At 45.5% G+C, this 23,089-nt stretch overlaps 1 protein-coding gene and 1 pseudogene across 2 annotated transcripts in view; one reads left to right on the forward strand and one right to left on the reverse strand.

Annotated features, from left to right (window-relative positions):
• Window positions 1–23,089, reverse strand: part of CAMK1D (calcium/calmodulin dependent protein kinase ID) — a 441,354-nt gene that overhangs the window by 386,730 nt on the left and 31,535 nt on the right. The gene's annotated exons all lie outside the window — the stretch shown is intronic.
• On the forward strand, window positions 18,699–20,091 carry LOC144227034 (small ribosomal subunit protein RACK1 pseudogene; annotated as a pseudogene).

A 23,089-nucleotide genomic window follows, 5' to 3' on the forward strand; every position in this document is an offset into this window, starting at 1 on the left:
GTTCGAGCCCCGCATTGGGCTCTGTGCTGACAGCTCAGAGCCTGGAGCCTGCTTCAGATTCTGCTTCAGATTCCTCTCTCTCCACCCTCCCCCTGCTCACACTCTATCTCCTAAGAATAAATTAACATTAAAAAATTTTTTTTAGTAAAGGGCAAGTTAATAAGCTAAGGATGGTGGTCTTCAGGTTATAATGAGACAGACAAGGATGGCAGGGCAAAATCCAAAAATTGGGAAGGTAATGGGGGCACCTGGGTGGTTCAGTCAGTTAAGCATGTGACTCTTGATTCCAGCTCAGGTTGTGATCTCACAGTCATGAGACTGAGCCCCGAACTGGGGCTCTGTGCGGAGTTGAAGCCTGCTTGGGATTCTCTCTCTCTCTCTCTCTCTCTCTCTCTCCTTCTGCTCCTCTCCCACTCATTCCTATGCACGGTTCTCTCTCTCTCAAAACAGATAAACACTTTTTTTAAAAATTGGGGCGATAACGTGATCAAACAAGGAAATAAGAGAAAATCACAGGAGAAAATCAAAGAGGGTCAACTAGATTTCTTTTTCCAACAGAAATTCAAAAGGAATGTTAAAGGGAACCTTTTGAAAACAAAAAAAAAAAAAAAAAAAAAAAAGGAAAAAAAGAGANAAAAAAAAAAAAAAAAAAAAAAGGAGAAAGAGAGAAACCAATTCTCCCTAATTTACTTCTTGAATGTGAACTGAATTTGGCCATCAAGCAAGATCTGAAAAGCGTCAACTAAGAGTACATCTTCACAGGTAAAGCCAAGTACAGAATTAAAGTAATCATGCATCCAGCAAATTGACACAAAACATTAGGATACTGTGACCAAGAAAGAGGATTTTTCAAGAAAATTATCCAAATTCAAATTAATGGGGAAAAGTTGCTAAACTGTCCTCAACACTTTCCCTAAAATACCCCAAAATAACGGTGAGAGCTTATCAGAACATGTCCAGAAAGAAGCCTACAAGTGGGCGTCTGTGTTAGATTTTTTCCAAATAGCGAGGCTTGAGAAAGCTCAAAAACGTTCAAAAAAACGCAAGCTGCCTGTACAAAATTTAACATCTCCTACCAGCTACAAGACCATGAGGCACAACAGATAAAATGTTGGATAAAAAACTCTAGCCAGGGTCCTTGTGTCTGTCACTCTCCCCAGCTATTTCTGAAACCACAGAGGGAAAAGGAGTGTTTCAGATAAAACGCGTCACAACTAATTTATATCACTGTGCACAGGCTGCTGTCTTCTTTGTACAGCGCGTTTGCTTCAAGGCACAGTGTTCTTGCAAAACAGAGAAAGTTTATCACAATGATTATCATCAGAAAATAAAACAGCTTAAGACTTAGCCAAACTGAGAAACCATGTCTCTTACTCCATTCCCCCTACCTCCCATTCAAAAGCAGAAAATTTTTCAAGAAAGGAACTAAACTACACACTTATTAAACAATGGTCCTCAGACTTCTGGCTTTCAGAGAGCGGCAATATTTTCCCCAAAATCAGGGAATGGGATTTACCATCACCAACTGTGACCTTTTCCACTAAGGTCGGTACATTCAAACCCCGGAGACAGTACCCATCATCTCTTAAAAGGGAGAAGAGTGAACATCAGAAAATAGGAAAGATAAGATTTCAAGGAAAAAGAGGATTATCTTTTCCATGTGATACCTCCTAGACTTCTAAAATATCTAGAAACCCCATATCTTTTTTCCCTCTCGTTCCTGCACACCAGGGAAAACTCTGTAATGAACTAGCATCAAGACAAAGTGGTCCACGTGGTACAGCACAGTGGTCGCAAAGCGTGCGCCTCAGACCAGAGCACTGGCATCATCTGGGAACTTGTCAGAAATGCAAACTCTCTATCCCCAAGCAGCTCTGGGGCTAACGCCTCGAATTTAGCCAGCCCTCCACAGGATCCTGGTGCCAGCTAAAGTTTAAAGACCAGTAGTATAACCCAAATCATACGCATTTCAGGACTGGGAAGGAAGACCAATGAGCCTGATTCAAGACTGACAGAACCAGGTTTCTCATCTCCAAACTCTGTGTAAACACCGTATTTTCCCCCCAAACAATGGCACAGTTTTGATGTGAAATGCATGGTATGAAAATGGAACAGAACATCTGAATCAGAACTACCCGTATGCAGGGATTCGAGATCCGTAAACACCAGCAAATGACCAGCAACTTCCTCAAACACACAGTGCCAAGACCTTCTGGACAGAGCTGTCATCACCATCACCATCACCATGATCAAACAACACTTACACCACCTAACATGTCAATAAGGTAACATTCAAATTCACAATCTCATTTTTATTTTGATTGAACCCAGCAACCCTGTGAGGCTGGCCTAGGGACAGATACTATCATCCCATGTGGCAGATGTGGGGGACCTGAGGCTTGGCAAGGGTAAGTTAGCCACCTTGAGCATTTTGAACTTGCTCTTGAGTTTTTTTGTTTTTGAAGGAGTGAACCTCCATTCTTCCCCTTGGAATGCAGCCCAAGAAGACTGCCTAGCACGGTACAATTCCCCCCAATTTGTGATTTCCCAAATGGGCTGAGAGCGTGGTCATGATATGCTACACGTGCAGAATATTACAGAGGTTCTTGGCAATTCTCCAGAAGGTCTCCAGAGCAGCTTGAGCACACTCCAGTGACCCCAGAGGGTCCCTGGACACCATCACGTGCTTCCTTTGATTTTTCTGGGTCCCCCCACATCTCAGCAAGGCCAGCCCTTACCTCTGCCAAAGTAGGTGGGTGATTTCTCCCCAGCACTTCAGTAAACCTCCCATCTGCAAAGAGATGCAGGCATTCCTCTGCACCATCAAGACCACAAGGCCCCACAAGAAGGAGGGGCCTGGCCCCCATAGGAGCTGCTGCACTTGGCACAAAGGGCTGTGCCTTGCCTCGCTACGGGCAGAACCCACCCCTGCAACCCAATCCAGTGTGAGCAAGAACCTGTCATGAGTCAAGTAAAAACGAGCGGCAAGAAGATGTTCAGGAACTCTTTCCAGGGACAGAAAGAAGCCAGGAAGGCCAAACACAGACGAGCGAGTGACTCATCTAAGGGAAAGACAAAAACACAAAAACAAACAAACTGGAAAATTCAGTGCTGAACACCCCCACTTTATCCTGGCCCATTTCTGTGACACTCAACCTAGGCATCTGCTACAACTTATAAGTGGTTTCATTTTTAATAGACACCCATTTGACTTTCTTTTGTGGCTGTGAGGAGGAGCAGCGAGCGCATCAGAGCTGGCTGGGGAAACAACCTCTTCCCCCCCTGGTCCTCCCATCCAGAGCCCTCCATGGCTCAAGCTTGCTCCAGAGCCGGAGCCCTGGGAAATACCAGGGGATGAGGGTCACGATGCCAGAAAAGCCCCTTTTGTTGTAAACTGGCGGGGAAGGAACATATCTGAATTAGTAGCCCCCTGGACTCCAGTCTCCTACTTTGTTTCTCTCACCAAACATCACTGCCACCAGAGACACCAGCCACTCTGATGGACTCAAACCTCAAACAAGACTGATCAAAAGACATCAGCAGACATTCTAGCCTTCATATTGGAGGCACGATTTTGACTCCTGTCTTTGTAGCTATTATCAACAGTGAGCCTAAGAAACCAGGTTAGATGATCACTACAATTTAGGAAACATTTACAATATTCTACTCACAGACCCACAGTGTACAAGTCAAGGCTTAGAGAGGCCCATGGAATAAGAGCTAGCCGAGGTCATCTTGTCCCAGAGGCGGTTACTCACACCCAGACTGGCCCAAATAAATACTCCATGAGTCAACGTTCAATGAGATAATGTCAGGGGAGCCCATGAGGGAGGCTCAAAGCCTAGTAATGAATGAACACACTGGATTTTTTAGCACATGCCTCACAGACGAAGAAAAGAGCCAAGGTTCACCACGAGCACTCTAGAAATGTCACACACACGCAGTGGTCACTACAACAAATCATTATGAGCCACCACCTTTGGTAATGAACACAAAGCCGAAGAAGAGCAAAAGCACTGAGAAGATCTGCAGAGATGGGTTAAAAATAAGCAATATAAAAGGGCAAAGGAAAGAATATCTTCCAAGGAGAAACTGAGACTCAGCAAAGGCTAGGCCCCCAAGCCGTCCCTAATCTAGAATTGCTTTACCTCAGGCCACCTATTAAATGTGTGTCGCTGCAGCTGGAGAGAACTAATATCTGTCATCAAACACATTATTTATTTGCCCCACTGTGTCACAGTACTCCATGTGTCCTCCTTTGATTTGTGAAACCGACAACAAAAAAGATTTATCAATTCATTTTCCCTGGGGAGCAGCCTGCCAGAAAGGTACATTTTTTGTCCCCTATGTGTTTCTCCAGCCCCGTGAGACACATTTATTATAAGGAGACAGATATAAATCTGTTTTGAGCAGACTGAAAGAGTAAATTGGGATGATATCAAGCTTCAGAGGAACTGGCTTTTCTTTTAAATACCTCTGGAGCATGGAGTAGGGGCACTTGCTCCAAGGTTTTGCAATTCAACCCTGACCCCGCATATTATCTTCTCCAGACATGCTTATTAGCTGGATGGCTTCCCTCATGAGAGGCACAAAATATACACACCCAAGAAAAGATACATAGTTACACACGTTCACACCAGGAAACGGCATTTCTGGCTTGTCGCTACCATCACCCTGTTGGGAATTGTTAGTCAATGCAATCCAGAAATATTTACTAGCAACATGGCAGGCGAATTAATCTGATGAGAATTATGGGGAATCCCTAAGAAAATACAAAGCATGCGTCATGATTTCAAGTGACATGGATAGACGAAATGTGGTATATAGACACTATTATGCAGCCATAGAAAGGGAAAGTTCTGGCACCTGCTACTCGACAGATGAAATATGAAGATATTTACGCTGAGTGAGATAAGTCAGGCACAGAAGGGAAAATATGGTAGGATTCCACTGACATGAAGTACACAGGATGGGCAAATTCATAGAGGCATTTAGTAGATCAGAGGTTACTAAGAGCCCGGGGAGGGAAATCTGGCAAGTTACCACTCAATGGTTACAGAGTTTCTGTTTGGGATGATGAAGTTTTGGAACTAGATGGTGATGGCTGCTGTGACATTTTTAATGTAATTACCGCCACTGAACTGTGCACTTAAAAATGGTTAAAATGGCCAACAGTGAGATCTGTGTCTATACACGTATCCACAACTGAAGGAGAATACTATACTAAAAACCACCGAATAGTACACTTTAAATGGGTTAATTGGATGGCCTCTGAATTGTATTTGTGCCTAATAAGACCGTTTTTAAGAAAAAAAAAAAAGAGCTCAAATGCCACAAGAAAGCTTCCTGAGCACCCTTTGGAAAACAGCGTTCTCTCTTCTTTCCCCTTTGTCTCTATTGCAGCAGCATCAGGAGCATAACTGGTTTATTTCTTTGAGTCCATTCCTAGTCTATGGCCCAGTTCTCCTGGTGGAACCCATGGGGTGTGAAGACCAAATACACAGAGGCAGGGCCATGGGTGTCTGACTCGTTTGACTCCCCCATGTCTGCCCAGGAAAGGTGCTAAATACTCATGTATAAACGAGGAAATAAAGTAAATCAGGAATGAAAACAGCAAGAAAGGGACAAAAATCATAAAAGAGAAAAATAGCCTATGTTACTTGAAAAGAATGAGCCCAGAACACCGGTGGCCAAGTACAGCATTGGAATATGTACTATGTGTGATATCTGAGTCAAGAAGGAGAGCCCTTCAGAAGACATGAATAGACACTTTTACAGAGGAGACATACAGATGGCTAACAGACACATGAAAAGATCAACATCACTCATCATCAGGGGAATGCAAATCAAAACCACAATGAGATACCACCTCACACCTGTCAGAATGGTTAAAAAGAACAACTCAGGCAACAACAGATGTTGGCGAGGATGTGGAGAAAGAGGAACCCTTTTGCACTGCTGGTGGGAATGCAAATTGGTGCCGCCGCTCTGGAAAACAGTGTGGAGGTTCCTCAAAAAATTAAAAATAGAACTATCCTACAGCCCAGCCACTGCACTACTAGGTATTTATCCAAAGGATACAAAAATGCTGATTTAAAGGGGCACATGCACCCCAATGTTTACAGCAGTGCTATCAACAATGGCCAAAGCATGGAAAGACCCCAAGCGTCTGTCAACTGTGTGTTGGGCATGCACACATGCGCACACACATGCACACACGCACACACGTACACACACACATGCACACACACACACACAATGGGTGGAACTGGAAAGCATTATACTAAATGAAATAAGTCAGTCAGAGGAAGACAAATATCATTATGACTTCACTCATATGTGAAATTTAAGAAACAAAACAGATGAACATAGGGGAAAAGAAAGAAAAATAAGATAAAAAACAGGGATGCAAACCATAAGAGATTTTTTTAAATTTACATTCAATTTTATTTATTTTTTAATATAATTTATTGCCAAGTTGGTTTCCATATAGCACCCAGTGCTCATCCCAACAAGTGCTCTTCTCCATGCCCATGACCCATTTCCCCCTCCCCCACCCCCCCATCAACCCTCAGTTTGTTCTCAGTATTTAAGAATCTCTTATGGTTTGTCTCCCTCCCTCTCCTTAACTATTTTTTCCCCTTCCCCTCCCCTATGGTCCTCTGTTTTCTCCTGTTCCAAAGAAGACATCCAGATGGCCAACAGACACATGAAACGATGCTCAATGTCACTCATCATCAGGGAAATCAAAACCACACTGAGATACCACCTCACGCCGGTCAGAGTGGCTAAAATGAACAAATCAGGAGACTACAGATGCTGGCGAGGATGTGGAGAAATGGGCACCCTCCTACACTGTTGGTGGGAATGTAAACTGGTGCAGCCCCTCTGGAAAACAGTGTGGAGGTTCCTCAAAAAATGAACAATAGAACTCCCCTATGGCCCAGCAATAGCACTGCTAGGTATTTACTCAAGGGATACAGGAGTGCTGATGCATAGGGACACATGTACCCCAATGTTCATAGCAGCACTCTCCACAATAGCTAAAACATGGAAAGAGCCTAAATATCCAACAAATGATGAATGGATCAAGAAGATGTGGTTTATCTATACGATGGAATACTACATGGCAATGAGAAACAATGAAATCTGGCCATGTGCAGCAACATGGATGGAACTCGAGGGCGTTATGCTGAGCGAAATAAGTCAGGCAGAGAAGGACAGATACCATAAGATACTCTTAAATCCAGATGACAAAGTGAGGATTACTGGAGGGAAAGTGGGTGGGGGATGGGCTAAATGGGTGACAGGCATTGAGGAGGGCACTTGTTGGGAGAACACTGGGTGTCAGATGTAAGAGATGATTCACTGGGTTCTACTCCACAAACCAATACTACACTGTATGCTAACTAACTTGAATTTAAATAAATAAACGTAAAAAAAAGAAAGAGAGCTCTTCACATATCTAAGCTCCTGAGTCACCCAAGTCTTCCCACATCACCACATGCCACACCCACCTGACCCAGCACCCCAGTCTGCCCTGGATATGAACAATTCTCAGGACAAGGTCTGATGGGGCACCTGTCTTTGGTTCGTACGTTTTCACAAGTAAAGGGAGTTGACTGTGCCACATGTAAACCTGGAATAGTAGTGGCCGGGTTTCAAACAGGGCATGAGAAAATTAGAGAGGCAGCAAACCATGTCCCTGGGAAAGAATTCTGTTTTTATTTTCCCCAGAAGATTTGTTTGGGGAAAAGCATGACTGTGGTAAAGTGCTCAAGAAAATCGCCTATTTGGATGATTTTGTCAACTCCTACCACAGCTGGAAGCAATGGGTCACGTCTCCTCCCAGACTGGACATTCATTCAACCAACGATTTCTTCACCAACCCCTTACCACTGCCTGAAGCACCTCGTCCTTGCTCAGGAGGCCACTCACAGGCTAGTGGGAGGCACCGGATACTCCCCCACAGCCCACTGTGATACAATGTACAGGTGCAGCAATAAGGGAGAGGGGTCTCCAGGAAACTTCCAGAAAAAGGGCTTACTCTAAAATAATGAACGGGAGGGGCGCCTGGGTGGCTTAGTCGGTTAAGCGTCCGACTTTCGCTTAGGTCATGATCTCGCGGTTTGTGGGTTCGAGCCCCGTGTCGGGCTCTGTGCTGACTGCCAGCTCAGAGCCTGGAGCCTGTTTCAGTCTGTGACTCCCTCTCTCTCTGACCCTCCCTTGCTCACGCTGTCTCTCTCTCTCTCCTAGAAATAAATAAAACATTAAAAAATTTTTTTTAAATAATGAACAGGAGTCAACTGTGGGGGGAAGGAGAGGGCCGGAGGCAGGCAGCCAGTCAGAAAAGACCCAGACAGGCACTAGCAAAGCAGACAGGGCTGGGGGCTCTTCCCTCTCAGGGGGTGAGGATGGTATGATCAACAGTTCAGTGGGACTGAGATTTGAAGCTAGAGGGAGAGAATGCTGAGAAAAGAAAATGTGCAAAAACCAACAAGGCCTTATACGATCGGCTGAGATTCTTGCTCACTGGCAATGGCATGCTCCTGAAGGATCCCAGGCTGGAACAATGATGTGACCCCACCTGTATTTTAGATCAAGCACTCAAGGGGACCTTTCCTTCCATGGTTGGCATTACTCTCCCATGGAACTCAGGCTCAGAGAGGCCAAAAAGGCTGGCCCCGACTCTGGACTACCCCTCCCCCAGGACCCATGACCTTTCCATCAGGCTACACAGAATTTATTGAGGGGTTTAGACACAAACCTAAGGACTGAGATAGGCTAGTAGATGGTAGTGCAGGAATTTGGATGTTAAAGATTTATTTTAGAACTTCAGGACATCTGAGAAGGTTGACAGGCAACATAGAAAGAGTGGAGAAGTTGGGGCGCCCGGGTAGCTCTGTCGGTTAAGCGTCCGACTTTGGCTCAGGTCATGATCTCACAGGTCATGGGTTCGAGCCCCGTGTTGGTCTCTGTGCTGATAGCCAGCTCAAAGCCTGGAGCCTGTTTGGGATTCTGTGTCTCCTTCTCTCTCTGACCCTCCCCTGCTCATGCTGTCTTTCTCTCTCTCTCTCAGAAACAAATAAAACATTAAAAAAATTTTTTTTAAAAGAAAGAGTGGAGAAGACAAATGGAAAATGGTAGAGATGAGGCCCCAGCAGAAGGAGTCTTCCTTAGAAAGAAGGAGAGACTTTGAGGTTTGAAGAGGTGAGGTCACGACAAGTCACTCTGGCTGGCCTCAGTCCCCTGCAAAAAGGCAGAGAAAATTGAGAACAAGCAGTATGAAAAAGGACTAGAACATCCCAGGAGAAAATCTAACAGGCAATTAGAAGTAAAAACATGACACAATGGGGGAGGCCCCAGTAGAATTAGAAAGCATGATTTGGGGGGCACCTAGGTGGCTCAGTCGGTTAAGCATCCGACTTTGGCTCAGGTCATGATCTCACAGTTCATGAGTTCAAGCCCCACATCAGACTCTGTGCTGACAGCTCAGAGCCTGGAGCCTGCTCTGGATTCTGTGACTCCCTCTCTCTCTGCCCCTCCCCCCACTCATTCTCTGGCTCTCAAAAGTAAAAACATTAAAAATTTAAAAAAAAAAAGGAAGCATGATTTTGCAGAAACCCAATAGTTTAAATGTTTTACATCCTTTTGCCAGGTATTAACATATTTTCTTCTACTTACATTATTATTTCTTTTTTTACATTTAACTTTCGAATATCTGTAATGTGCTTTGGTGTCTGGGGGGAAGTGGTGGTCCCTAACCAGGGACGGCACTGCTCCCGCAGGGGGTATCTGGAAGCGAGTGAGGCGTGGTGATCTGTCTCAGCGGGGTAGGTGCTACTGTCCTTTCGTGGATGGATGTCAGGGATGCTGAATGTCCCGAGATGCACCAGGCAAGAGGAATCATCTCAGCCACGGCACCAACAGTGCATGCCCCCCACTAAGAAACACAATGTGTTACTTTTTCCCAGCCAGTTAGACCACAATCCCAGGGTCACTGTACTGAGTCACACATTCAGTGATACATTTGACAAGCACTGGGCGCCCCCTCTGTGCCACTTCCTCTTGGTGGCGCTATGCAAACAAGTCAGACACTCACTGCTGATAGCCTGTCAGCACAGAGCCTGCTTTGGATCCTCTGTCCCTCTTACTCTGCCCCTACCCCGCCTGCACTCTCCCCAGAATAAATAAAAATTTTTTAAAAACATCCGTGGGGCACCTGGGTGGCTCAGTGGGTTAAGTGTCCAACTTGCTCTCAGGTCATGCTCTTATGGTTCATGGGTTCAAGCCCCGCGTCAGGCTCTGTGCTGATGGCTCAAAGCCTGGAGCCCACTTGGGATTCTGTGTCTCCCTCTCTCCCTGCCTCTCCTCCTGACAGCGCTCCGTCTCTCTCTCAAAAATAAACTTAAAAAAATGTTTTTAATCCATAGAGGAATGAAGTTTAAATGCTTTGAAATTCATCAACAACTTTTAAAAAGCAGCTGAGTACTGCTACACAGGAGTCTTCCTGGTCCTAATAAGAATTACTTATAATGAACACTCAACTACACACACAAATATTAAAGCTAAGTGGTTAAATAACACGACCACGTCTGTGTTAATACAATCCATTTGCTTAGAAAACTTCTTTTTCATAGATACTTGCTTGAACAAACTCCTGCCTACCCCTGTTGGCTGTGACTTGCTACTCCAAATGGATGGAGTTCTCCAGGAATGAGGTTTTACTGGAGGTTCTGACCTGCCAGGGGTACTGAGCCACGAAAACTGGTGCTCCCTGTCCTCTGTTTCTATCGGACAGACTGTGACTAATTTGCTTCAGATAGCTGCTCAGGACAGTGGGCTTGAGAGTCAATACACAGACGCTCTAAGCAAACAGGGCAGCTGCCCTGCCCATTCATTGCCGGCCTTCCTCCTGAACATGAACATGAACGTGGTATGCCCTACAGCTCTCTCAAGCTCTATCTGCACTGGATACAATGTAGTGCCTTACAAAGTCCCTGTGTTTCTGACCTGGGCAAGTGATTTAAACTCCTGAGGTCTGCAAAACCAGCTGGCAGCTGCGGATGTCCCCAAAGGGAATAAGGGGAGCACCAGGGATATTTTCAGTATTTCGAAAGGGCCGAAAGGAAGCACACGTTTGCCCACAACGTGATGGCACAGGCTAAAATGTGTTTACTTTGGACTAGAATTATGTCAACTCAGCAGGCAGTGGCCGTGGTTGACAGCTAGTGGAGGAGAAGCCCTCGCCGGCAGCTAGGTCTGTCCTTAACTAAGAAAAACAAAAATGAAATGAATTAGCACTTCAAAAACACAGTTTCCTTGTTCCTTGTGATTCAAAGGTAATCTTCAAGTTCCCTTGTGTTCTAAAGTTCTATGATTGTTTCACAGGGAAGTCATTCATACCAGGAATAACCCATTCTTAGCGTAGCCCTAATACATAATTAACAGTAACAAATAGCTTTCTCTTGTGGCTTCCCTAGACTTGTTTATAGCTTTTCAACTAATTAAAGGCGTATTTATTTATAAAGGGTGCCATATTTCCAGAAAGAATTAGATGCCACTGTATATTTTCTGGAGAGAGTAAGAAATGGTCTGAATTTGCTCAATGAGCAGTTGCTTCGTCAATTTCTACCTCTTCAAAAAGCTTTAGCAACTAAATATTCACTTCCTTTCTCTCGGATCCTTTTCTTTCCAAAGCACAAGAAAGGTGGCTCTAGTACCATCACCTAAGTGAGTCACCCTGGCCTTGGCATCATCGCATCATTGCCAGAAACATCCAGCTCTACTGTGAGACCTGTATCAGAGGAGCCGTTCAGATGACGTATGGGTAAAACTTTGAGGTTCAAAGCATTATATAGTATAGCTTATTTTCATTTCAATCATTCATTTATGAATATTCACAAATGAACCATTTCATTATTAACAGACTACGATTTTAAAGTACATGGAGCTTTTTTGCAGGTCAAAAAAATTTTTTTTATTTATTTTTGAGAGAGAGTGCCTAGGGGAGGGGCAGAGAAAGAGGGAGACAGAGGATCTCAAGCGGGTTCTGCAGCGGCAGCAGAGAGCCCGATGTGGGCTCGAACTTATGAACCATGAGATCATGACCTGAACCGAAGTCAGATACTTAGCTGATTGAGCCACCCAGGCACCCCACAGATCATTTTTTTTTCTTTTATAGTTTATTGTCAAGTTGGTTTCCACATAACACCCAAAAAATGCACTAATAGTAAGATCTCCTGACAGGAATTCTACAGTGCATCCTTTCACAACTGAGAAATGAAACCTCGTAGAAAACCAAACCTGAATTCCTGTGTTATGCCTGGCTGTGAATGTAGAGCCATTATATAAGATCTGTTCGTGTAATTATTTTGAGATACAATCTTTTCGAGGGCTCACTATGCCAGGAACTGGGCTGAGAAACAGCATCAATTATCTCGTTTAATCCTCACAAATAAAGTGGGCTCTGTTATCACCGTGCAAGAAAGAGGTTTAGACACAGAGCAGGGACTTGCACAAAGGGTGAACTCGGCAGTAATGAGATAAATGAGGTCTACCTGCACCCACAATCGGTGTTCTTAGCCGCTGTGCAATTCCACAGGGCAGATGTGAACACAGGAGGGCAGGCAGGTGACAGCCTGTCCCCAGTCCCTTGAAAACCAGCCCACAGCCTTCCACTGTATCTGGTTTCATATGCCCACACTGGTGTGTTCAGACCATGGCATCACATTTTGTTCCCTGCTGTTTTTCTGCCAAAAAAACAGATCAACATAAATTATTCAAGTAGGTAATGAAGGCGAAAACAAGCAAATAAGACAAAAATAAAATAAAACAAAACCCTGTTTCAGGGATATAACCCTGGAGCTCTATTTATGTTGTAATGATGAATCTATTCACCTATACACTGGGTATCTCTACTTGGAGACCACAAGGCAATTCCGCGTACTCAGAAGCCCTTCCCTTCCACCCACGGACCTGCTCCCAGATGTCTTCTCAGTAGAGGCACCATCATTTACCCAGCTGCCCAGGCATGAACCCTCTTAGCCCTTCTTTCTTGGATGGTCCCAAATCTAAAATGACCCCAAAGAACAGGCATGCCTTCTGTCTGTCCCGTCTTCCCGTACCCCTCCCAGCTCCCATACTCTCACCTCATCCCCAGATCCCCTCCATGAACCCAAGAGCAATCTGCTGGCTCCCTTGACACCTGCCTTAAACCTCCTGGGTGGGGTGACCTGGGTGACTCAGTCGGTTAAGCGTCTGACTTCAGCTCAGGTCATGATCTTATGGTTCATGGGTTTGAGCCCCGCATCAGGCTCTGTGCTGACAGCTCGGAGCCTGAAGCCTACTTCAGATTCTGTGTCTCCCTCTCTCTCTGCTTCTCCCCCACTCATGCTCTGTCTCTCTCTGTCTCTCAAAAAAAACTTCCCAACTATAGCTCCAAGGTGGGCTTTCAAATGCACAAAAAGGCTCCTCTCTAATTCCCTCACCTTCAGGATAAATTCCAAACTACTAAGTGTGGCATAAAAAATCCTTGAAACCACAACTCCCTTTCCAGCATCTTCTCCTACCACTCTCCCCTATTCTTGCCCCAACGCCCTGTGCTCTTTCATCCTCTGGATAGTAGAACCAGAATGGGAGCATCTGCTAGGAAGCCCTCTCTCCCTTACTTAGCTGGTAAACTCCTCGCCATCCCTCAAGACTCAGATTGTGCACCACCTCTTCCAGGAAGCCTTCCCTGACTCTCTCAGGCAAACTCAGACACAACCAACCCCTTCTGAAGCTCATCTCAGGAACCTTCCCTGCCAGCCTTTCCACACTGGAACACAGATTCTTCTTGCCACACAAAGTGGGCTCCTTTTCCCTGGGCTGCAGACTAGCTGTCTTTACACCCCCAAGACTCAGTGGCCCAGGCCCAGACACAAAGCAGGGGCTCTGCAATATCTACTGATTAAACAAACATGAATGAAACAATCTATGTGGGAAGGAAAGGAAACCGTTAGCTTTATAATTTATTGAGGTGAAAACCAGTCTTGGAATCTGATTTGAGCTTATAAAACATTCCCTTAAGGGGAGAGGTGAGGAGAGGAGAGGTATTCTTGGATCGGAGATCTGTCCCAGATGGAGCACCAGAGATTAAGTAAGGAACACATACTTCCTGAATGCCTATGTCATACCCAGGGTGAAGGCTGTGAGTCCCCGTCCACTGAAACGCAAAGCCCTCAAGTGGGGATTCCGGAAAGATGAAGTCACATCTTAAAATACACTCTGTTCCTCAGAATATAAGTTTCTCAAAACCACAACAATTACATCTCATATACTATTTAGTTGGGATTAGTGCTTGTGGGACAAGCGGCTATTAAAAAAAAAAAAAACAGTTTAAGCGTATGTGAAATCAGCGAATAAATGATGGCTCTGAATATAAACTAGGAGATTGGTGCAGCTTCCAAACTCCAGGCTTCTTCTCTGAGCTCTTTTATCTTCCAGTCATAGAAGCTTCAGTGGAATAATAAAAGAGTAACTCAGATGCTGTTCTCCTCACTCAGCCCTACGTCTGACTCTCAGACTTCAAGTGCACCGTCCAAACAAGTTCACAGTCAAGTCCAAGTAGCAAAGGCATCTACCAGCATTAGAACATTACCCCTATCGATAAACCCTAAAGACTCACGAATGAATGCCATCCAGTTAGGGAAAGGCTTTAAAAGACTAAGTTGTAAAAAATAACATAACATAACATAACATAACATACTTCATATTCTGAATGAAAAAACCTGCCGACCTACATATTACCCTGAAATTTGTACTTTAATTTCTAAAGCCATAATATCCATGTGCAAATGACAGATCTTTCCTGACTGATGATGGGGTTACATCCCAATAAACCCATTCTCAGCTGGAAATGTGGTTAAGTTGAAAATTCATTTAATACATTTGACCAACTGATCATCATGGCTTAGCCTGGCCAGCCTTCAATGTGGCCACAACACTCCCACCAGCCTCCAGGTGGGCAAAATCCTCTCGCACAAAGCCTATATGATAATATGGTGTTGACTACTGTCAAGGTCAATACAATATGTAATGTATCGAGGACTTTCCCGAAATCGAAGAACAGCATGGGCGATGGGTGCAGAATGAGTGTCAGTGGGTGGGTTGTCTGCCCCTGACTGCTGGCTGCCTGGGAGCCGCAGCTCACAGCCCAGCATCTGAGAGGGGACTGACCACATGTCACTAGCCCAGGGCAAGATCCAAGTTCAACATTCCAAGTACGGTTTCTACTGAATGCATACCACCTTTGCACCATCGTAAAGTTGAAAAATTGTGGGTCGGGGTGATTCTCATTATCCACAGGGGTCACGTACTATAAAATCACCATGCACAGTGGATTTGCAAGTACTTAAACCATTGCTCCCAAGGGAAATAACACCACTGGGCTCCTTTTGGCCACATCGTTTTTGTCAACCAATCCATACACAACCTTGTTTTGTGTGTGTTTAAAGACACCCGATTTAATATATATTTCTGGTTCATTAACATGAAACACAGCCAACAGCACCATACTCATGCCTGAACAAGCTTGTCCAGTACTTGTCTTTGCTCCCAAAGGCACATCCCAGACTTCTTTCATCTAGGAACGCTACAGGACACTTCAGCACGGTGCTTGGGGGCCGCTCCCGACAATGATATCACTAACGAAAAGCACAAAGATGTGAAAAACATGGCACTAAGTAGGCCATGGAAAGGACATTTGCTCATAGTGGGACTGCTGAAATGAGAAGGCTGCACATGGCCTTGCCAGCCTCAGCCGACAACATGTGCATTCAGCAACACAAATTTTTCACTGCTCTGCTCATGGCCCCAAATGACCACAAAAAGAATCTCAACCCTTGTTTGGGGGTAACAAATACATTTTAGTGAGCAGGTGAATTAGAAAATACAGAAACTGGGGGGCGCATGGGTGGCTCAGTCAGTTAAGCGCCAGAGTTCGGCTCAGGTCATGATCTCACAGTTCGTGGCTTCGAGCCCCGCATGCTCTGTGGTGACAGCTCAGAGCCTGGAGCCTGCTTTGGATTCTGTGTCTCCCTCTCTCTCTGCCCCTCCCCTGCTCATGCTCTGTCTCTGTCTCTAAAAAAATGAATCAACAGTAAAAAAAAAAAAATTTGTTTTAAATTAAAAAAATGAAATACAGAATCTGGGAATCAGAAGGACTGATTGTAGTTTATGTACTTTAAAAACATGACTCAGGCTAGGTTGGGTGTTGTGGGGGGCTGCACAGAACTAAGCCATGGTGTGTTCTTGTCCTTATGGAGATACGGTCTAGGGATGACCTTCATCTGTTATCCTCTGGAAGGTACTGGGGGACACTTCCCTCTCCTTCTTGCCAGTGAGCCTGCAAGAGACACACGTCTGGTTGGGGAGCATCCCACCCGACCCCCATGCCAATTCCAATACACCACCCAGGCGTGCTCCCTGCCTTCTGAAAAGGAAGGAAATAATAGCCACTGACCATGGATGCCAGCAGGATGCCAGTTTGGGAACTCGGAAACAGTTCCCAAAAATGCAGGGCTCTCCCAACTCCTGGTCCCATATACTTATTCGGTTTTATATGGTTTCTTTGTGCTTACATCTGTTAAGCCACAAAAACAGAAATGAACTAATGGTGAACTTTCTTACTCAGCAATAAGTAATATTCATCCATGGATACAGAAAACAATTACAAAAACACAAAGGGCTGCATACATTTTGTTAGGAGGCGTGTTTCCAAGCAAATTTTATATTCTCCCACTAATGTATTTACCTAAATTTGTAGACTTTGATTGTTCAAACGTGTAATAGTAATCAACCACAATAAGTAAATACAAGAACTTTTTAATGGTTAGACCTTAACAGCCTAGGAAATTTAATGTAAACATATATACATATTTTTGCAAGGACAAATATAACACCCAAAGATAATGTTCTGTGGGGATAGACTATAAATTCAGAAAAAAAGAAAGAGAATGAAGTAGAAAATCCAATGGTTAAAGAAGAGTCAATTCAAGTACTTTTGAAATGGGTGATGATGAGTATCAGGTCTCTGCGGGATTTAGATTCCACTGGTTATATTTAACAGAATGATGTAAAGTTTTATTTAAAGATGTCGATATTTACAATAAGCTAGAAATAACATCCTTTGCAGCTCTTAAATTACGATGAAAAATGTTAGCTATCAACACAAAGTGTGTGATGGGATAGATGGCTTTACAAAACTATTTTAGGGATTAGGTGAGCCAAAGGCGGAAGACAGCCCCTCCCTCCAAGGCAAGCTGGCCCTTCGGTCCCAGCCTGATGTGGTGGGGCTTAACATTTTGCAAGAGAAGCTGGAAATCTAGATTTTTCTATGTACAGTTTATCTTTTTTTAAAAAAAACACGTTGGCTCAGAAATTTTTTAAACAGCATGCAGGCCAAGCAAAACATAGCTACAGGCCGGCATTTTTTCTACCTTGACTCTGAGCACTAGCATCAAAGTGTCAACTTTTCCACATGCTGATAGGAGAGCCACTCATTCAAAAAACAAAACAAAATACTCATTGAACACCTCCTGGTGTTCCAGACACTACCTTGGGTCCTGGGGACACAGAGATGGCCGGTGCCCTCAGGAAGATGAATGACAGATAACATTTTACAGTCCCATCTGTCACATTCTGTGCTAGTTACATCCACGGTGCAGTGCCCATGAACCTTGGCTGGAGTGGGTCAGGGATAGATGGTCTATTTGGGAAAGCTTCGTGGGGAAGGACAAGGCAGGACTAGAAGCATCCTGAGTAGCCCTGCTGGTGACTGAGCAAGGCCACCTGGGGAAGGCTCCTTGGAAGACAGCCGACAAGGCACACAGGAGCACAGATCAGAGCAGGATGTCTGATTGCAAAGAACACCCACAGGGAGACAGAAACCAGCCCCGCTCCTCATTTTCAGTTCCTCTGTTAAAAACAGGCACATGATGGAAATAAACCATTGAGACAAGATCCAAAAATAATCTTAACTGGGCATAAAAGCTCATATAAAAATTCTTCTCTTAATCACTTCTGGAAGGCAGCTGAAAGGTGCGTACACCCAAACTCAGCGTGTGCAGCAATCAACTTAATCTGTTTCTTTGAAAGATTAATTAAAACTGAGATTACCGATGGCGGCAGATGAGCTGGGTCAGCCGATGGGGCACGGTTAAGAGGAGAGAGAAATTGTCTTAAGATCACACAAACACAGCTGCAGGCCGTATGTGGAGATGTGACAGAAAACCTGCTTCTTCCTGGGCCCTATAATTCCATTCCTGGCGATGACATTGGAGTTAAAAGCCCAAATCCCAGGAACAGCAGGCAACGGGACACCAGTGCACCAAGCAAGCAGCCCACCCTGTGGGCAGCGCCAGCAGGGAGCCTATGGGGACCTTGAACTTCTGAGCCAAGTCAGCGACAGCTGCAGAAGGCCAGGCCCAGCCCGGAGGGACCAGCCAAGGGAACAAGGAGAATAAACACAACTGCTGCTCTGAACTCAAGCAAGATCTCAAGTGCTCATTTAACACAATGTCAGGGATCTGCTCAGGTCAGGCCTCGATGGAAGCAGAGGTGATGAGACCACCCAAACCATGAGAAGACAGGTCCACATTAGCCCTTCCCCCACAGGGAGCCTCTCAGGAAAGGGGTTTTCTCCCATGAGAGCTGCTCTTATCTTCCCTCCTCCCCCGCCCCGGTAGCAGTAGATGCTTATGGAAATTGGTTTGGGGACAGAGAATTTGAAAACCCTGTCATTGGATGTAAGCTTTGATACTGAAAACTCCTCGGTTCAGACGGCGGCCTTCTCTCTCTCTTCCTATGCAGTTCTCTCTGAGCTATCCAGCTCCTCCATCGCTACGGCGACACCACACTCTCTGCTGCCATGACTGAGCAGATGACACTTCGTGGCACCCTCAAGGGTCACAACAGCTGGGTGACTCAGATGGCCACTGCTCCCCAGGTCCCAGACATGATACTGTCCACCTCTCAAGAAGACACCGTCATCAAGTGGAAGCTGACCAGGGATGAGACCGGCGATGGCACCTCACAGTGGGCTCCTGGGGTCCCTCCTGCTCTGTCAGCGATGTGCTCATCTCCTCAGGTGGCCAGTTTGTCCTGATGGAACGCTTTGTCTCTGGGATCTCACAACGGGTACCACCACGCACAGATTTGTAGGATATACCAAGGGTGTGCTGAGCATGGCTTTCTCCTCCTACAACCACCAAAGTGTCTTTGGCTCCTGAGATAAAAGCATCGAGCTGTGGAAGACTCTGGGTGTATGCAAATACACTGTCCAGGATGAGAGCCATCGGAAGCGGTGTCTTGCATCCACTTTTCACCCGATAGCAGCAATCCCATCAGTGTCTCCAATGGCTGGGACGAGCTGGCCAAGGTAGGGAGCCTGGCCAACTAGAAGCTGAAGACCGATCACGTCAGCCACACGGGCTCCTTGAACACGGAGACTGTCTCTCCAAACAGATCCCTCTGTGCTTCTGGAGGGGACAATGCCAGGCCATGCTGTGGGACCTCAGCGAAGGCAGGCACTTTACATACCAGATGGTGGGGGCATCATTCATGCCCTGACCGATACTGGCTCTGTGCTGCCACGGGCCCCGGCATCAAGATCTGGGACGGGGCGCCTGGGTGGCTTAGTCGGTTAAGCGTCCGACTTTCGCTTAGGTCATGATCTCGCGGTTCGTGGGTTCGAGCCCCGCGTCGGGCTCTGTGCTGACAGCCAGCTCAGAGCCTGGAGCCTGTTTCAGTCTGTGACTCCCTCTCTCTCTGACCCTCCCCTGCTCACGCTGTCTCTCTCTCTCTCCTAGAAATAAATAAAAACATTTAAAAAAAAAAAAAAAAAAAGATCTGGGACTTAGAAGGCAAGATGGAGGTAGATGTGCTGAAACAGGAAGCTATCAGTTCCAGCAGCAAGGCACAGCCACCCCAGTGTACCTCCCTGGCCGGGTCTGCTGATGACCAGATGGTGTTTGCTGCCTACACCACAACCTGGTGCTAGTGTGGTAGGTGACCATTGGCACCTGCTTGAAATATACGGCAGAGCTTTAGAAAGAAAATATTGGCTTGCTGAAAAGAGGAAGGAAGGAAGGTAGGAAGGAAGGAAACAAAGCAAAACTCCTCCATACCCTCATCAGAAAAATAATAATTTGGGGAATGGTTCCCAAAGTTCTTAAACCCACAGGAGGAACAGAGGAAGACGAGGAAGACATCGAGTGAGTACGAGGGGACAGCAGCAGTGGAAGAGGAGCCCCTGTAGTGGCAGAGCCCCTGGGGCTGTGGTGCTGGCCTCCCGCATCCCCTCCTCCACCAAAGCCCACTGGGGCCTCCATCTAAGGAGCCTGAAAGGTGGGCTCCCCCATGCTCTTCCATGAACCCTCCCCAAATGCAACAGAACATTCCTGACTACACTCGATACCAGGCCTTGGACTCTAGCCCTGTCTTAACAGTCCCTGTCAGCCACTGGTCTTTCCCCACCGCCGCGCTCCCCCCCTCCCCCCGCCAACCCATCTCTCTCCCTACTTGTGCACTAAGGAGGCAGGGCCAGAATTTTGTGAGCAGATAGTCTCTTCCGTCATCCTCACTCAAAAAAGCTCTCATTCTCCCGGGTCAGCAATTCTCATCCAATTTTGTGTAAAAACCCTCGTGACAAATCTCATTCTTGTTGCTTCTACTATATAGATTACGTATCCATTGGATAGGTAACCTTTTTTATCTTAGGAAGGGAAGAGAGTCAGGATTCAGGGAGAGACGCTAAAATTTGAGTTACCACGTGTGCCATTAACACCAAAGTAGTGGTTGAGAGAACAGGTCCTAGAGCCAGCCTTCATGGTCTCATCTGTAAAATGGGAATAATACTCATAGCCTACCTTAAGAGGTAGTCATGAAGAGTACCTGAGTGAGTTGTAAAGCACTTAGAACAAAATGTGACAGAAAGCATTGTTTTTAAAGAAAGCTATTTAACCACTGTATGTACCATAAAGAAGTAACCACCAGTTACACCCAGGTCAGACTGAAGGGGCACCGTGCTGTCATGGGAAACTCATTTGGGGCAGTGCCAACACCAACCCTGCTGCTCCCAGCTCCCAGGTGAGATGGCTACTAGGCACCAGCAAGGCTCACCCCCTGCCCCCCTGCACTGCTGCCCCCACCACACTAGCTCAGCCCTCTCGCTGGGACCACCACACCAACCTCCAGCTCTCCTTCCCAGAGCTCTCCTCCCCAATCCCCCCACGCAAGACACTGAGGTCGGCTTCTAATGTTCTAACTTTAGAATATGATATTCCAATAGCTTCAGCTCAAATTAAAAAAACAATTTTGCCTAGACTTCGATATTCATCATGATCTGGAGCATCTTAACCTCAACTGGTTAAGCCACTGACTTGATTTCAGCTAAGGTCATGATCTCACAGTTCATGGGATTGAGCCCTACATCCGGCTCCACACCGACAGTGCAGAGCCTGCTTGGGATTCTCTCTCCCCCCCACCACTTGTCTTTGTTCTTTCTCTCTCTCTCTCTCTCTCTCTCTCTCAAAATACATAAACCTTAGGAGCATCTGGGTGGCTCAATCGGTTAAGGGTCTGACTTCAGCTAGGTCATGATCTCACAGTTCGTGGCTTTGAGCCCCACTTCGAGTTCTGTGCTGATAGTGCAGAGCCTGGAACGGAACCTCCTTCAGATTCTGTCTGTCTGTCTGTCTGTCTGTCTGTCTGTCTGTCTGTCTGTCTGTCTCTCTCTCTCTCTCTCCCCCTCCCTTACTCATGCTTGCGTGCTCTCTCTCTCAAAAAGTTAATAAGCATTAAAAAAATATTTTAAAATAATTAAACCTTAAAACAACAAAACTAATCATGATCTGAACATCCGCCCCCCCACCTACCTTTATGGGGTTTTTAAATTTTTTTTAATGTTCATTTATTTTTGAGAAAGAGCAGGCAAGCAGGAAAGGGGCAGAAAGAGGAGGAGACAGAGGATCCAAAGTGGGCTCTGTGCTGACAGCAGAGAGCCCCATGCGGGGCTAAAACCCCCAAACCGTGAGATCATGACCTGAGCTAAAGCCGGACGCCCAACCAACTGAGCCACCCACGCGCCTCTCCCTTACCTGCCTCTGTAACCTTATTTCCTGATGATTCCAGCAAACTGAACCCCACCCTTGACATCCACCCTGCCATCTCCCTCCATGATGCCTCTGGCCTGGTGCACCTCCAAAGTTGGACATCCTCCCCATGCTTCAAGGTTGGGCTCACGTTCTAGCATCACCACATCTCCCCAACCAAGAATTACTATCTCCACTTCTGAACTCAAAGAACATTCATCTCTGCCCAGGGATGGAAGGCAGAGGACTGTCTGGTCAGTTGAGGGAGCCCAGCTCTGCCACTTACGGGCTCAATGTCTCTGGGTCAGAAAATTAAGATCTCTGAGGCTATCTCACTGTGGTTATGCAGATAAATGCAGATAATATACGCAAAAGGCTTTGTTTAAGTTCGCTTTCTTGTGAAATTTATTACTTCTCTAAGTTTTATTAGAGTTACTAGGCTTGTAAGTTTTCTTCTTCTTGACACTGTAAGCTCCTTAAGTATATATTTTTCTGTTTCTCAAAGAACCTAGCACAAGACCTTACACTTAGTAAGAACTAAACGACAATTTATCAAATGAAGGAAGAAAACAATGGGATATCTTATACTTACTGTTTATACTGTTTTTAATCAATCCTCATTTTTACCTATATTGTTGTTAATGACAGCAACTATCCCATAAATTTCATACAGGTATCCAGAGAGTTCTGAGGGGAAAACTCTATTCTGAGTCCTCAATGATTCAATTTCATTCATTCAAATGTATCTATTTTCTACTGGACCCTTCATGTACCCCACTACCAGGAGACACTGTACTTAACACTATGTGGCCTATAGAAAGACAAATCCTATCTCCAAATTCAACCACTGGCATTGTAAGGGCCTTTTAACAGGCCTTATAAATTTAACCAACTGGGATGTTTTGTTTTTCTTTAAAAAAAAAACATTTGAAAATCATCATCCTGAAAAGGAATAT

This window comes from Crocuta crocuta, unplaced genomic scaffold (assembly GCF_008692635.1).
Source record: "Crocuta crocuta isolate KB4526 unplaced genomic scaffold, BGI_CrCroc_1.0 scaffold32, whole genome shotgun sequence".
NCBI lineage: Eukaryota > Metazoa > Chordata > Mammalia > Carnivora > Hyaenidae > Crocuta > Crocuta crocuta.